Consider the following 17,500-nt stretch of genomic DNA (forward strand, 5'->3'; position numbering starts at 1 on the left):
TCTCTCTGATAAAAATTCTCTCAACACTCTCTCTCTCTCAAAAAAATATCTGATAAAAGTTCCGAACAACCTACCTGAAAAAAATATCTGATAAAAATTCAACACTAGCTCAAAACAAAATTCTCTCTCTCTCTCTCTCTCTCTCTCTCTCTCTCTCTCTCTCCAACCCTAAAAATATCTGATAAAAATTCTGACAACCTACCTAAAACAACACTAGCTCAAAACGAAATTTCTCTCTCTCTCTCTCTCTCTCTCTCTCTCTCTCTCTCTCTCTCTCTCTCTCTCTCTCTCTCTCTCCAACCCCAAACATATCTGATAAAAATTCCGACAACCTATACCTAACGCAACAGTAGCCCACAAAGAAATCGAGTCCTAACAGACAAACAACAGGGGCGAATTATTCACCGCGAGCGCAAACAAGTCTAAAAAGGAAGAGACTTTAATTAAAAGAATTAAAAAAGGACACAGGGAGCAATATGAGAAATTAAAAATGAGATGGAGGCTTGATTGCGGGCGCGTTGGAATTGGCATTCAAGAACTGTGGCAATGAGTGGGGTCAGAAAATTGGTTTAGTTTATCTAGTTTTTTTGGATATCATTGGTATTTGGAAGCCATGGATATTTTTTGCTGTCATGATCAAAGCAAGATCATCAATGGAAGAGGACAGTATAATTTATTTAATTTTTTGGATATACCATTGATAACGCGACCTCGCTCTGAGGTACCGAATGGGGGTTCGAATCCTGCCACGGACGTCAGAATTTCTTCATTTGGTTCTTCAACTGGCTCTTTGGGTTTTGTAGTGATAGATGTATTCAAAAACAGTAAAGAAATAGACAAGTTACGAGGGAATTGTGGTTTTTACAATTACATACCGACAAACGTTTTTCAATATAATAAAAATAACTCTTGTTGTTATTTTTAAAGATTTTAAAGGTGAATCCTGGGCGCGCGGAAGTTACAGCAGCAGCATGAAGCGTGCTAATAGTTGTGGTAGCAAGTGAGAACAATCCTGAAACCATGCAGTCGTTGATATTTCTGGGCAACAACTAGCAGAGTGGATTACTCAGCTCGAGAGCACCCGAATGCTGCCCAGAAGACAGCGTAAGAAAACGAACCAGAGCAAAAATTGTAGAAAATTTGGCTGTGCGAGTGTATAGTTCTCTTTCATCAAGCAGGTCGCGTTCGCACCGAACAACAGAGGGAAGTCACACATGAACGAAGAGCGTGACTGCGCAGCATAACAGGGAAGGAAGCACTTGGTTAAAAAGAACTTGCAAGCGCGATTCCCTAAATCATCAGGGTAGACCGGGGTCTTTCCCGGAAAGAGCCGGACTCAAACTGTGAATGCTGTAATGTGCTGCCTCTGTCATTCTGCCTACGTGGGAAATTTCTTTGCCACGGTCTCAGTTTCTTCGCGTTTTTATTCGTGAAATGACCAGAATGCCCTCAGTCCGGGCATGCTGGCGACTTGTTCAAAAACTACTCTCTCTCTCTCTCCACTGGTTGAATGTGCACTGGCCATTTTACGGGATTTTTTAATGCTTGTCGTAGCCTTACTTTCTAAACTTTGCCACACCCGTTTCGTAATATAACCAGTCTCTGACCTACTAGAAAATACACTAAAACCGTCTTCTTAATTAAAAAGAAAATACGAGAGAAAGTAAAACCTACAAAGCCCTGGAAAACCTAACCAATTAGAACGACGCAAACTTGAAACAAATGGCACCGAGAATTGTTTCACCAAAAAAATTCAGTCAGGAGCTGTGACTCATTATCAACACAGCGAACGCATCCAATGGCAAGTCATCGATAACAAATAAAACTAAACACTCTTAAGAATAAAATAATGGCTAAGGAAAGAGAAGGTGACGTTCTGATAAGTTCAAATAAAGACACAAGACGCCTGCCTTGAAAAAAATAACACAAAATACAACTCAGCAGCGAATGTCTCGTCAAGTAAAACTTCTTTTCGCAGTTTCCTCTAGGAAAGTAATTCCCAGGTACAAAAAGTATTATTATTATTATTATTATTATTATTATTATTATTATTATTATTATTATTATTATTATTATTATTATTATTCAGAGGATGCATTATTATTCATTATTATTATTATTATTATTATTATTATTATTATTATTATTATTATTATTATTATTATTATTATTATTCAGAGGATGCACCCTATCCATACGGGAGAATCCCACCACAAGGGCACTGACTTGAAATTCAAGCTTCCAAAGAATATGGTGCCCATTAGGAAGCTAGAGGAGGTAAGTGGAAATGCGGAAAGAAGAGACCTCACTTACTAAAAAGGAAAAAAATAAATCAAGAAATTAGCAAACAGATAAAAAATGTATTAAACTGCGAGGCGAATTTCATTAGGGTAGCAATGCATCGCATCTTCGCTTGAACTTCAGAAGTTCCGGTTGCACGGCATGCTCAGTAGGGAGGCTGTTCCACAGTCCAACGGTGTGAGGAATAGAGGACCTCTGGAACTTAGGAAAAGTTCGACAGCGAGGCACATTCACTGCATCCTGGAGCCTCTGCTGTTCAACGAATCTGGTCGCTCTCGGCAGGAAAAGAGGGATCAGGAACCAATTGTGAATGTGAAAGACCTCAATTTAAATACAACTCATGAAAAAGTGATTATTTTTCATAGGTTGTAATGCTTGTAATAAAAATACCTGTTGTAATAACTGTAATAATAATTTTAAAAATCGGCATTTAATATTATGGAATATATGACGGCGAATTGATTCACTTACTCTGAAAGGAACTACAAATTTCAACAAATTCATTTGCGATGAAGAAATGTCCTGTTATGTAACCAATATTTTTTCAAGGTCAGTCATATCTTAGGTACGATGTCTGCCGCCTTAGCTTGATCACTGCTGTCGACCTCAATACTTTCTGAGTTCAGTCTAAAAGGCCATTAACTTTAGAACGTAAAAAAGAAGAAACAGAGGGAGAAATAACAAGTGAACAATGGCTGAGACAACACCACAAGAGAGAACAAATGGATACATATGCAGAAGTGGTTAGAGTAAATTAGTTGTGGTAGAAGATCTGTGATTCTGTGGTTTCACCAGAAGATGAAATATCTGAAACCTTCAAGGAAGTATTATAGAGAGAGAGAGAGAGATAACTATAATTTGATTTGGGAGACATTTATTCTACGTGAAACCTTGTGGGCACCGAAAAAAGAAAGTGCACATTGCAAAAAGGTGCCCTTCGTTAATGTCAAGAAATAGCTACAATTAACCCAAAGGTGAAGAGAAATTTGTCATGCTTTAGTGATTAAGATGTAATCTACTTTTGATATCCACATGAAGATTTACCCACATGTGTACACACACACACAAATATATATATATATATATATATATATATATATATATATATATATATATATATATATATATATATATATATATATATATATATATATTTTCCTTGCATTATTATGTGTCGATGCCTAAATTCATTTTTCCTACAGAACCTCAACAACATGTAACACACCAATAACAGCCCATGATTTGTGCTAACTCATTCTTATTCTCTTCCCTTACAGAGAGCGCGTTGTCGAATGCGTGTGTTCTGCCCGAAACCTCGTGGCAGGGAGCCTGGACCAAGTCCGGGCAGGTGAACAGGCCCTCAATTCCCTGGTGGCACTCTCGGCCTTCTCGCTCCAGCACGAGTCCTTCCCATATTCTAAACCACAAAGGTAGGGAGGTGCATTTTCTTCTTCCTTGTGTTTTCAACAATATGTTGCCAACATGCTGAACATGTTTTCAACTGAACATGTTTTCAACATGCTGAACATGTTTTAACATGTTTCCGACATGCTGAACATGTTTTCAACATGTTTCTGACATGATGAACATGTTTTCAACATGTTTCCGACATGCTGAACATGTTTCCGACATGCTGAACATGTTTCCGACATTTTTTTGTTTCAATATGTTTATGTTTTCAACATGTTTCCGACATGCTGAACATTTTTTCAATATGTTTATGACATGCTGAACATGTTTTAAACATGTTTCCGACATGTTGAACATGTTTTCAACATGTTTCCGACATGTTGAACATGTTTGCAATATGTTTCTGACATGTTTCCAACATGATGAATTTGTTTCCCACATGTTTAACGTGTTTTCAACATATTTTGAACATGCTGAACATGTTTTCAATGTGTTTCTAACATGCTGAACATGTTTCCAACCTCTGAAAGGTGTTGATTCCAGACAAAAACAACTCTTAACAGTCGCTGATACTTTCATTCATACTTGGACTCTCTAACTGCTGAATCGTTACTGAATCATTTTAGTAAAACATTTCTTAACTGGTTGCTTCATACATTTACACAGCTCATGAGCAGTGGGCTAAACACCCCTACACACACTGTGTCATTCACCCCTATCTTGAGAGCAGTCTTTCACATACAAGATATTAAGAACCTTTCTTTCCGATACCTCTTTCAGTCCACCTGTCCACCCTTTCCTGGGTACTCCTCTCCAACTTCTACTTAATAATATACATACATACATTATATATACATATATATATATATATATATATATATATATATATATATATATATATATATATATATATATATATATATATATATATATTTATATATATACATATGCTTGAAGAAAATTTACAGACGTTTATATTTACATATAATATAAATATATTGACTATTATATATATATATATATATATATATATATATATATATATATATATATATATATATATATATATATATATATATATATATATATATATATATATATATATATATATATATATATATATATATATATATATATATATATATATATATATATATATATATATATATATATATATATATATATATATATATATATATATATATATATATATATATATATATATATATATATATATATATATATATATATATGTATATATATATATACATTTATAAGTATACGTTACAAGAAAATATGACTATATATAATATATCCCACGGGCATATAATATTGATAAATATGTAATTCATTACCGGACTTATACTGCCTCAAAAAATGCTTCCCGATATATACACCATATAAATCTCCGACGACCATATATTTTATATATCTATATATAAATATATTTAAATATATGTTCCTAAATATTTCTTAAACCCGTCCCTTTCATAGTGAACTGCAATGACATTTACAAGTTTGGGCATCAGTTACAAGAAAACCCCTTGCTTTAATTCCTGTTGTGTGATCTCTTTCAAGTTTAATTTTTAATTATTGATAAATTTACTGTAATTCATTACCAAATTTATCCTGCAGTACAGTAGTCTGAAATCCAAAGGAGACCACTGTCAGTATAAGAGTGACCAAAAGAAATGTTCAGAATCTTCAACAATAAGATACAACAGAGAGAGAGAGATACACAGAGAAAGAGATTTGTCATCTCTCTCACAGACAACTTTTAGAAATGCTTGTTGAATCACCCGCTCAAAGCAACCCACAGCTGAATTGAGAAAGCACTTGAGATGTGAAAGGCCTATAATAGGGATTCGGGTGGGTTAGGAGAGGAGAGGGGGGGAGGGGACTACCAAGGACTCCCCCCCCCCTCCCATCTCCGTGGATGAGGAAAGTGGTGACTCAAGAAAACAAGTTTTTTTTTCTTCTTCTTTTCTTTTCTTTTATGCAGTTCCCGTCACCTAAGATGAATGCGCACGCACTGGAGAAGGGTGGATGGGTGGGGAGGGTCCTAATCACCGTTACGCGCCTGGGGCGCAGTTAACGACTCGTCCAGAAACATGCTAATGGTCTGTTCTACTGGTGCGGTCTTCGAAATAGATAGATTGCATGACGCCAGGCAGAGGGAAGCGGAATGATGTAGTTGGTATTACTGGATATCTTGCCTTTAGCGGTAATTAGTTTTTTTTTATCACGGTTCCCAGTCAACGCGTGCGCTGTAATACATACATACAGAGAGAGAGAGAGAGAGAGAGAGAGAGAGTGAGTTATTTGCTCCTTTTCGATCTCCGAAATCCACTGAACCAAATGTTTCCCGTAGGGGTGTAGTGCCGTCAGTGATCATCACGTGGTGCACTGTAGGCATTACTTAAGGTTCTTTGCAGCGTCCCTTCGGCCCCTGGCTGCAACCCCTTTCATTTCTTTTACTGTAGCTCCGTTCACATTCTCTTCCTTCCATCTTACTTTCCACCCTCTCTAACAATTGTTTCACAGTGCAACTGCGAGGATTTCCTCCTGCTACAACCCTTTCAACCCTTTTAAAACTCATTTTCCCTTTCAGCGCTGAATGACCTCATAGGTACCAGCGCTTGGCCTTTGGCCTAAATTCTGCATTCCAGTCCAAATGACCGATGTCACACAGAAAGATTTCTGCTGTCACTGGAAAAAATGATGCAAATGATTCTGATACTTAATATTCAAACTTAACCGGTTCCCAATACGTATTTGTTGCTGGAGATACAGTTACTAGCCTCACGCACACCTACACTTAGTTACAGCCCACTGCAGTCGACTAGCAACCAGGTACGCATTTCGCTGTTCTGGACGACAGAGGCCCAGTAGGGTTTACGACAACGCGTCCAAAACATTCAAGGAAGTTAGGGATCGAACCCGTGATCTCTTGTTGGGGAGGGCAAACATCCTAACCACTGGACCAACCCCTTCCACCCCTCCCTCCTTTCCCATGCTATATATATATTTTTTTTTCTGACACACACCGGGAACGAATCTTGGTCTCCCGAGTGACAGGCCAAGGTTCGTTCCGGGTGTGAGTCAGCAATTTATTTCTGTGAAACACGTGCTCATGTGTTCATTGTTTCCACACACACACGCACACACACATATATATAATATATATATATATATATATATATATATATATATATATATATATATATATATATATATATATAAATAAATTTCTGACTCACATCAGGATCGAACCCAGGTCTTTCAGTTGAAATGTATTTCTGTTTCACACGAGATTGTATGTTGATTATTTCCATGTATATATATATATATATATATATATATATATATATATATATATATATATATATATATATATATATATATATATATATATATATATATATATATATATATATATATATATATATATATATATATATATATATATACACACATACATACATACATACACATATATATATATATCTATAAATATTTATATACATATATATATACATATTTATATATCTACATATATATAAATATTATATATATATATATATATATATATATATATATATATATATATATATACATACACACACACAAACACAAACATCAGGTTACCAAAGAACAAAGCTTTTAATGCATTAAAGCTGATCCGACGCTCACTCGCTTTCAGCAGCCGAATCTCTTCTGTTTCTCTTTGGGATTTGACGTAACGTTTCCTAAGAAGGTCAGAAGTCGTTACGAAGCGAAGCGTGACACATTCGTTGCAAAACAACAACTTGCCAGGCCCTCCACACTCCTCGCCCCCTCGCCTTGCCCGCGTCCATACCAGAGAGGCTCGTGTCCATTTGTGCATTGGGTACCTACGTCATTTATTGGGACGTAAAGCAACACATTCGCTTGCGTTAATATGTGATTAACGTTTTATTATTATTATTATTATTATTGTTATTATTCAGAAGATGAACCCTATTCATATGGAAGAAGCCCACCACAGGGGCCACTGACTTGTTCATAAGGAAGAACGGAAGGTAAAGGGAAATACAGAAAGAATAGATCTCACTTATCAAAAAGAAAAAATGAATTACGGAGACTGTGATATCACTGGCGGAGGAATTATAAAGATAAAGAATGAAAATGACAGAACGAAAACGCCAAATCCAGTCCTACAGAAAAGCGGGGATTACGAGAGAACAGAATAGAATAGAATACAAAATTCAGGCCGAAGGCCAAGCGCTGGGGCCTATGAGGTCATTCAGCGCTGAAAGGGAAATTGACAGTAAAAAGGTTTGAAAGGTGTAACACGAGGAAAACCTCGCAGTTGCACTGAGAAGCGATTGTCAGAGAGGGTGGAAAGTCAGGTGGAAGAAAGAGCACATGAACGGAGGTCCAGTAAAAGGAATGAAAGAGGTTACAGCTAGAGGCCGAAGGGACGCTGCAAAGAACCTTAAGTAATGCCCACAGTACACCACGTGAGAGGTGCTCTTTTATGCATTGGGTACCTACGTCATTTGTAGGTGTGTAAAATAACACCTTCACATGCGATAATATGTATTTAACGTTTTACTGACCCCCAAAAAAAACCCTTATTTTACAACAAAAATAATGCAGTATATTAACTGGGTACAAAACTGACCAAAGATTATTAATTTGGCCATATCAAACAACTACCTACTCATTTATGTTACCAAAGCCATAAAAGTCCATTTTCTTGATCTTCAACACCTCTCTCTCTCTCTCTCTCTCTCTCTCTCTCTCTCTCTCTCTCTCTCTCTCTCTCTCTCTGTGTTTTAATTAGAGCAGAACATCGCTGATTCAACAAACGTTTTTGCCCGAGATGGGTTTACGAAATCTATTTTATTCATCTTAAACGAAGGAACGAGAAATTTAGGCCAAAAGACTGGCCTCGTGGCCCTTTCAGCGCCACTCGATGGCGCACCAAAGAGATTTCCGCTGGTTCCCTGGATTAAGGAAGTCTTAGGCGAAATGCCTGAATGGAGCAGTTTGAACTGAACTGAATATCGAATTTAGCCCCAATTTAGGACCTATGAGGTCATTCAACGCTGAAACCGACAGTATAAGGTTTGAAAGGTGCAACAGGAGTTGCGCTATGACTCAATTGACAGGAGAGGGTCGAGGGAAGAAAGATACTATGAACGGAGGTACTGCACAGCAAAAAGAACGAAAAGGGTTGCAGCTAGGGGCGGAAGGCACGCTGCAAAGAACCTCAAGTAATGCCTACAGTGCATCCGCATGAGGTGCACTGGCGGCACCAACCCCCCTACGGGGGAATGGAGCAGTTTGTGTTTGGGTTCGGCACAAATGACCCTTCTGTGTACCGTATAAAATGTCTGTTATGGAAGTTGTCGGTTCTGTGGAACAGACTCCCAGAGGATGTCGTGCAGTTCGAACGTCAGGAGTTCAAGCGGCGATGCAGTTGCGACTCAATTTGTATTTTAATATTTCACTTACATTTTTATCGATTTATTTATCAATTTGTTAATTTATCTGTTTTTCTAGTAAGTGATTTCCTCTTTTTGTACTTCCCATTACCTTCTGTTACTTCTTTCGAATGAACACCATTATATTCTTTGGAAGCTTGAATTTCAAGTCGATGGCCCCTGTGGGCTTGTTCCATATGAATAGGGTTCATCTTCTCAATAATAATAATAATAATAATAATAATAATAATAATAATAATAATAAAGTAGGAATGTGGCACTGACAGCGGTCTTCTTCTTAGATTTGTTCCGAGTCTCATCCATCTAGATATATATATGATGCATTCTATTAAGCAAGCTTTTTAAAATCTTGTAGTATTATGTTGATTCAACTGGTATCATCTGCATGTTCCAAGTCTGCCAAATTTCTATCGTTACTCCAATCTCAACCTCTTCCATCTCCAACCACTTGGTCATCGTAAAATCTATGAGAAGGGCAAACAGCGAAGGTGAAATAACATTCCCTCGTAGAACCCCATAATTCATTGCAAATTCACTGGACATGACCCCATTAACATCAGCGTTACAACTACTTCGTTCATGGGTAATTTAATTTAGTTTTACATATTTCACCAGAAGCTGAGGGAGAACTGAATGTCGTTTTGAATGACTTCTAAATTTTTAAATGTAATTAATAATAAGAAATTGGGTGATTGAAAACACATCAGGTTATCATGGAATAACAGCAGAGATGATTTTAGCTGATGCGGAAAAGACACCTCATATACTAATTGGACTATTTTGCGTAATTACGGAATGAATAAACAAAGTCAGATGACTGGGAACTGGAAATCACAGCTAAGGTACAAAAGAGAATATTCAATATGTCCATTCTCAACAGACAGAGAAAATGATAAAAAGATTAGAGATCTACAAACTGGTTTTAGAAAGGACAGAAGTTGCAAAGATCAAATATTTTCCATAAGACACATTGATCTGCAGTTTATGGAATAGGAAGTTAAGAATCCTCTTCTGGTGCCTTTCGACGATTCCGAGAAAGAATTCGACAGGGTCCCAACTGCAGTCCCCCCCTTTTGGACCCTTCGTCAGAAGAAATATACTAGCTGGCCAACCTGGCGCTGCCCAGGAAATCTCTGAATGACGACCGATAAACCCTCTCTATCTCTCCTCCCTAACAGCCCCTCTACTCTCTCTCTCTCTCTCCCTCCCTCTCTTTTTCTTCCCTAAACCCCACCCTCTCTCTCTCTCTCTCTCTCTCTCTCTCTCTCTCTCTCTCTCTCTCTCCCCCTTTCCAACATTTTTGACATCTTATATTTCACCCCTTCTCACCCCACTTCCTATCGGGGCTGAACTTGGACTTAAAAGGAATCGGGAGTGTCAATGTTCATCTCAGCGACCTCGAAAACTATGGATTAGACACTGATATCTATCGTTTTCGGTCATTTTCACGTCACCACCTTCCCACCCCCACCCTCTTTGGTGCCAGTGATGTCTTCCCCCCCCCCATTTTTCTTTTCCAGATAGTCAGTCATATGTATATCGAATTAAGGTATGATACACCCGTAGAGTTTATTTAGCTACTAAGTCTACAGGCAGAACTAGCCCTTTTTCAGGGAAGCCCTTCCCATATGCTGGAACATATACACACTCACACACACACACATCCATTTATATATATACATATATAGCATATACATATATACATATATATAGATACACACATACGTGTATATACTGTATATATACAGTATATATATGCACACATATATATGTATATATATGTATACCGTATATATATATAAGTTTATATATTATATAATGGCTCTCACGATTCTGATCTAGGAAAACCAGATCGAAATATCTTTATTCTTTAAATAAAACGGAAACGGACTAAGAAAAAAAAAAAACCGGAGACCTCCAAGATAAATGACGCCCCCGTCATTGTCAATCTAAGTCACTGAGACAGGGATTTTTTTTTTAACAAAAAAGAAAAAAGCCTTGGGGAAATCTTTTGTCAAGACCGCTTATCGCTGTAATTCCTGACTCCTCTTCGCTTCTCTGTAATAGAATACAACAAAGCGCTGGGATCTATGAGGTCAATCACAGCTGAAAGGAAAACTGAGATTAAAAAGGTCTGAAAGGTGTAACAGGAGGAAAGCCTCGCAGTTGCACTATGGAACAACTGTCAGGAGAGGTTGGAGAGTCAGACGGAAGAGAGAGAACATGAACGGAGGCGCAGTAGAAGGAATGAAAGAGGTTTCAGCTAAGGGCCTGAGGAAGGGACGCTGCAAAGACCCTTCAGTTATGCAATACGGGGACTCTTTTCTGTATCTGAACGCAACACTCCCAACGTAATTCTCTTCTTCTGATGTCCGTATTCTCTATTTATTTTTTTTTATCACCATCACCCTGACACGGTCTGGTAATCCACTGACAGACTACACGAAAAAAAAAAGGCTTAAACTTGCAAAAGAATGCTTTCTCTCGCAGTTAATCGTGGAAGCGTGACGGGCAGTAAATTGTCGTGAAAATCTATAAACGTTGTCTCGAGTATATGAATGAGCTTTTCTCACAGTGTTGCCGAGGCGTAGCATACTGCCTCGGCTCTTCAACCTTGGTCATTAAAACGGGCTTGTTATAAGCTTTAATATCCATTTAAATATTCCTCTCGGTATGCGAAGTAACGCGAAAAGGAGCTTCGCAACGTAACCTCAAATGTCGTGCTACTTGATGCTGAGAGGTAATGGGATAGATCAGTTAATCCCCAAATTTCTCCTTCAAATTTCTGAATTGATCTTTCTTGTTGGCGGGTTATTTACAGTCTCTGATTATATATATATATATATATATATATATATATATATATATATATATATATATATATATATATATATATATATATATATATATATATATATAGAATCTAGTGATCACTTGTTACCAGATACGAATGTTAAATGTAATAATAACAACATTGCCATCTTAACTTCTCGAATTCTTCAAACGTTTTGGATACGCTTTTCACTACAAAGCCTTAGATCCCAAGGGAAGAATAAGAAGAAACTCTGATGACCGTGGCAGGTTTCGAACCCGCATCCGGAGTATCAGAACGAGGTCACGTTACCGACCTGACCACGAGAAGGATGGAATATCGCTACAGTCAATAGGAAATGGTTTACACTACGTCTTTCCTTCAATCTATGGAAGAAACAACGTATTCCCAGTAGCTTCACGAAAATATCCCTTATACTTAGAAACAATATCCCTTATTCTTGGAAAAAAATCACTTATTCTGCGAAAAATATACCTTTATTCCTGGAAAAAAAACATCCCTTATTCTTGGAAAAATATCCCTTATTCTTGAAAAAAAAAAGCCCTTATTCTTGGAAAAATATCCCTCATTCTTGGGGAAAATATCCCTTATTCTTGGAAAAAATATCATTTATTCTTGGAAAAATATCCCTTATTCTTGGAAAAAATATAATTTATTCTTGGAAAAACATCCCTTATTCTTGGAAAAAATACTTTTTCTTGGAAAAGTTATAAACTAAACCACGACTTAACATTAAGTAATTTGAAACCATGATCTTCAGTGAAAAATATTTGTTCTTCGGCCTATCTTTAACCTGAGACCTTTGATCACTGGCTTCAAGAATACCTGACTTCCCTGGACCTTTATATTCTTGGTTTGGTCTCTGCCTGTTTTATTCCATCAGTCGTCGATCTTTCTACCTATTATGCGTCACACAATTACTTGGAAGGTATATGATGCAACTCCGCGAGTGACTGTGGCCTCAGATTATCCTCACTTCCGCGCAGTGACCTTAACCTTGACTTCAACCAATACAGAGCCCCGTAAGATCCCATTGTTTATCAACATTTTCATTTTCAGTAAAGATATCCGGGCACTGATAAACAACTAACTGGAGGACAGGTGACAAAGGTAACTGAATTTGTCGAAAACTGTTAAAAAACACTTGCTCCAAAGGCTTTGAAAATTCATGCAACATAATAGTCGTCATTTGTAAATGAAGCTCGTCATTTGTAAATGAAGCTGACATTTTAACTTCGCGTTAAACTGAAAAATACATTTTATATCTTCCTACCAATGTCACTGAGTAAAAAAAAAGTGCCTATTATTGTCTTATTTCCTTTTGTTTCCTTTTTTTCCTACAGTTCCACTATCGTAAAAAGATCTTGGCTTTGACTGCATTTTCAAAGGATATAGTGTGTGTGCAGATATATATATATATATATATATATATATATATATATATATATATATATATATATATATATATATATATATATATATATAACCATTAAACAAACGTCCTTTAATATCCAATTCGCTCTACATCGGAAATAATATATTTTCATATGTGTTACCCGAAGGGGAATTTTTTAGTTGATGATAAGTTCGTCGTCTCGTGGGCTCGAACCACGGAGGACAAGAGCTCAGGGCTACAGTGACGCGTATTAAACCACACTGGAGTCCTGCGTTCTTGTTCTTCCGTGGTTCGAGCCCACGAGACGACGAACGTATCATCAACTAAAAAATTCCCCTTCGGATAACATATATGAAAATATATTATTTCCGAAGTAGAGCGAATTAGATATTAAAGGACATTTGTAGCTTAATGCTTGTATATGAATCTCGGTGATATGATGAATTTCATATATATATATATATATATATATATATATATATATATATATATATATATATATATATATATATATATATATATATATATATATGTGTGTGTGTGTGTGTGTGTGTGTTTGTGTGTAGGTATTACATACAGTCTTACTTACAGGGCTTTTCCCTGTGGAAATTCTCACATTGCAGTCACCTCTTGGGACGAGAGTAGCAGATACACATGACATTTTTAAATATACTGTGTGACAAACTTTAAATACAGATCCTTACGCAAAAAAAAAAAAACATTCATTTTCTTATCATTCATTCCTGTTTTACTTCATAATTTCTGTTAACTGTAATAAGAAAGTTCTGATAAATCCTCTCGGTCTGCTGGAAGAACAAGAGAGAGAGAAGAAGGCGCATCCTGGAACCTGAGAAATCAACACCGCTTGTCGCGTCCTTCAAGTTCTCTTTCGATTGTACTGTACGTAACAACGCAATGGTTTTTTCGTATGGGTCCATATAGGCATGGTCCAGACAGTCCTGAAGTGAAGTGCAATAAATAAACGATATATACTCTTCATGACCATAGAAATATTTTCCTTTCCAAACCGAACACTCTTCGTTTTGGATGTCAGTGACTCCAAAAAGTTCCTTTCTATAGGAAGTAACACCAAAGAACTTTTTCCTCAAAAGGTACTGTGTTACAACAAACGTGGAACCCTTAAGAAAACACTCATAATATTAAGTACAGGGTTGGCGTTTGCGTAGCCCAAGAGAAATTCGTTTTAAACATTGTTTATTCAAATGTTTTAGTGAACGTTATTATTATTCTGGCAACCATTCCTAATAGAGGGTACTGAAATTTCAAATTTTATTCCACAGAGAGAGAGAGAGAGAGACTATACCCTTCCACTGTCATTCCCTTTCGCGGCATCGCACTACCAACAATTAACTAGCAGAATATGAAACCGACAACCATTGTGAAGCTAATGCGCCTTTACCAGTGCTGTTTTCACCTCAGATACGAATCCCAAGCACAGACGATGTGATCACGTAAGGAAAACTGCTGTACAAGATTAGGAGACAATTCCGCCGTTTCTCTTGGCCTCAGATTTTTCGAACAGGCAGGCGGCGAGCATGTAAATTCCAAAAGCTCTGATGAAATCTTTATGATTACGATTATAGTCAGAGAGAGAGAGAGAGAGAGAGAGAGAGAGAGAGAGAGAGAGAGAGAGAGAGAGAATTTTAAAAATTCTATTATCGCGAAAGAAAGAATTTGCCTTCAACACTAGCGAATGTCGACTAATGTCAGATCATATATACTCTGCCTTGATTTACTGGGAATAAATGCTGTAATTATATATATACATATATATAAAAATAATATATATATATATATATATATGTATATATATATATACACATACAGTATGTATACATACGACCTTAGGCATGTGTACGTTTGATACATACTACACGTGAAGGTAAATAATGCCTAAGTTGAAAAGCTTGCAAAAACACCCTCACTCACATGACTTCCAGTTAGTGAAAATAACACGAGAGAGAGAGAGAGAGAGAGAGAGAGAGAGAGAGAGAGAGAGAGAGAGAGAGAGAGAGAGAAACACAGCAGTCTTTTTTTTTTTTTTTCTTCGCAGGGCGGCATTCCACGCCGATAAAACCTTGAACTATTATCTGAGGATTTTTAAGTTCAATTCCATGACCCACAAACGGACAGTCGCAGCGAATGTCAACAGTAATCTACGTCACTGACCAATTTTCCTGAGCGTATTACGAGCGCATACTAATTTATATAATTATAATTATATATATATATATATATATATATATATATATATATATATATATATATATATATATATATATATGTATATTATATATATATATGTATATATATATAATATATATGTATACACAATCAATGGAAGTCGGCCAAGAGGAAGACCTAGACAAAAATATATGGATGGATTGGTGAGAATGACTGGAGGAAGAATGTCTGCAGCTCAGTTGCTGCAGAGAGCCGGAAATAGAGAGGAGTGGCGAGCCATGATTGCCGACGTCCTTGGGGATATGGCACCTGGATGATGATGATGATGTATACACAATATATATATACATATATATACATATATATACATTATATATATATATATATATATATATATATATATATATATATATATATATATATATATATATATATATATACATAATCTGATGAATGGTTCCGCCTGAGTAAAGTGTAAAATTTTGTAACCTAACCTAATCACCTAAGTAAAATAATCTTTCTACTTCTTCTTCTTCTTCTTCCTCTTCCAAACCCCGTTTCGATCGCAGCTGATCAACTGGCCACCAAGCACCTAATTCACTTCTCAGGTCAACGGGGCCATAATAATGAGCGTTTCGGGAAAAGGCCCACATTGTATCTTTGGACCGCCTTCGCTGAGAATCGAACCCGATCTCTTAGCTGCGGGTGAGAATAGAATATAGAATTGAGGCCAAAGGCCCAGCGCTGGGACCTATGAGATAATTCAGCGCTGAAATGAAAACTGACAGAAAGAAGGTTTGAAAGGTTGCCCTCCTGTTACAGGAGGGCAACCTCGCAGTTGCACTACGAAACAACTGTTAGAGAGGGTGGAGAGTCGGGAGAAAGAGCATATGAACGGTGGTACAGTAAAAGGAATGAAACTGGCTGCAGGTAGGGAACGAGGGGACGCTGCAAAGACTCTTTCAGTAATGCCTACAGTGCACCGCGTGAGGTGCACTGATGGTACTACGCCCCCACGGGGTTAGCCACGGAGAGGGTGGTAGCAGCCGATTGCGAAAAGGGCAGGCAGAAACAATTCCTCCGCTTATCAGCATTAGTCAAATGCTGGCCGTTGCGTTATCTCGCAGAAGCCGAATGCTTGTTCCAGCATACCCGAAGCTTAACCGACCGAGAAAGATGTCTGAATACTAAATTAGGTGGGACCATCGCCAGTGCAATCTGTGTCCTTGCTCAGCCGACCGCTGACAATGACATTATTCTATTCCCAGCACTGTCTTTTTCGTTGTATTTTACTTCATACTACCAATAATACTCATTTAACGCTTACTTCAGTTATGCTGACGATTGCCTAAAATGACAGCCAACAATTCAAATGATACAACACTGTAGTTGATTGTTATTCGAAAACGAAATCTTCACCCTAAAAACAACACAAGCATATAGCTATAAGTAGATAGAGGAAGGATGAATTGGAATTGAAAACAGAACTTTGGCCAGAGGCCAAGCGCTGGGATCTATGAGGTCATTCAGCGCTGAAACGGAAATTGACAGTAAAAAGTTTGAAGGGCGTAACAAGAGGAAAACCTCGCAGTTGCACAATGACGCTGCAAAGACCTTTAAATGATACCTACAGTGCTCCAAATAAGGTGCACTGCCGGCACTACCCCCTACGGGAGAAGGATGAATTCGGAATTAGAAACATGTTATAATTTTAAAAGCTTGCCTTTGCAAGAAATTCATGGCATTCTTTGGGAGAGGTATGAAAGTGGTCAACTTGCACACTAACACACACACACACACTGCATTTCCACAAAGGAGAGTTGGCTCAACAAACCCTTTATAAATTGCAACTTGACTTTCATA

The 17,500-nt window shown here is 37.2% G+C and overlaps 1 protein-coding gene and 1 pseudogene across 1 annotated transcript in view; one reads left to right on the forward strand and one right to left on the reverse strand.

The window, feature by feature from the left end:
* Positions 1-17,500, reverse strand: part of LOC136852307 (RNA-binding protein 7-like) — a 273,240-nt gene that overhangs the window by 182,302 nt on the left and 73,438 nt on the right. The gene's annotated exons all lie outside the window — the stretch shown is intronic.
* LOC136852310 (myosin-7-like) overlaps positions 1-17,500 on the forward strand; it is a 209,070-nt pseudogene that overhangs the window by 158,605 nt on the left and 32,965 nt on the right.

Source organism: Macrobrachium rosenbergii, chromosome 25 (genome assembly GCF_040412425.1).
Source record: "Macrobrachium rosenbergii isolate ZJJX-2024 chromosome 25, ASM4041242v1, whole genome shotgun sequence".
Classification (NCBI taxonomy): Eukaryota; Metazoa; Arthropoda; class Malacostraca; order Decapoda; family Palaemonidae; genus Macrobrachium; species Macrobrachium rosenbergii.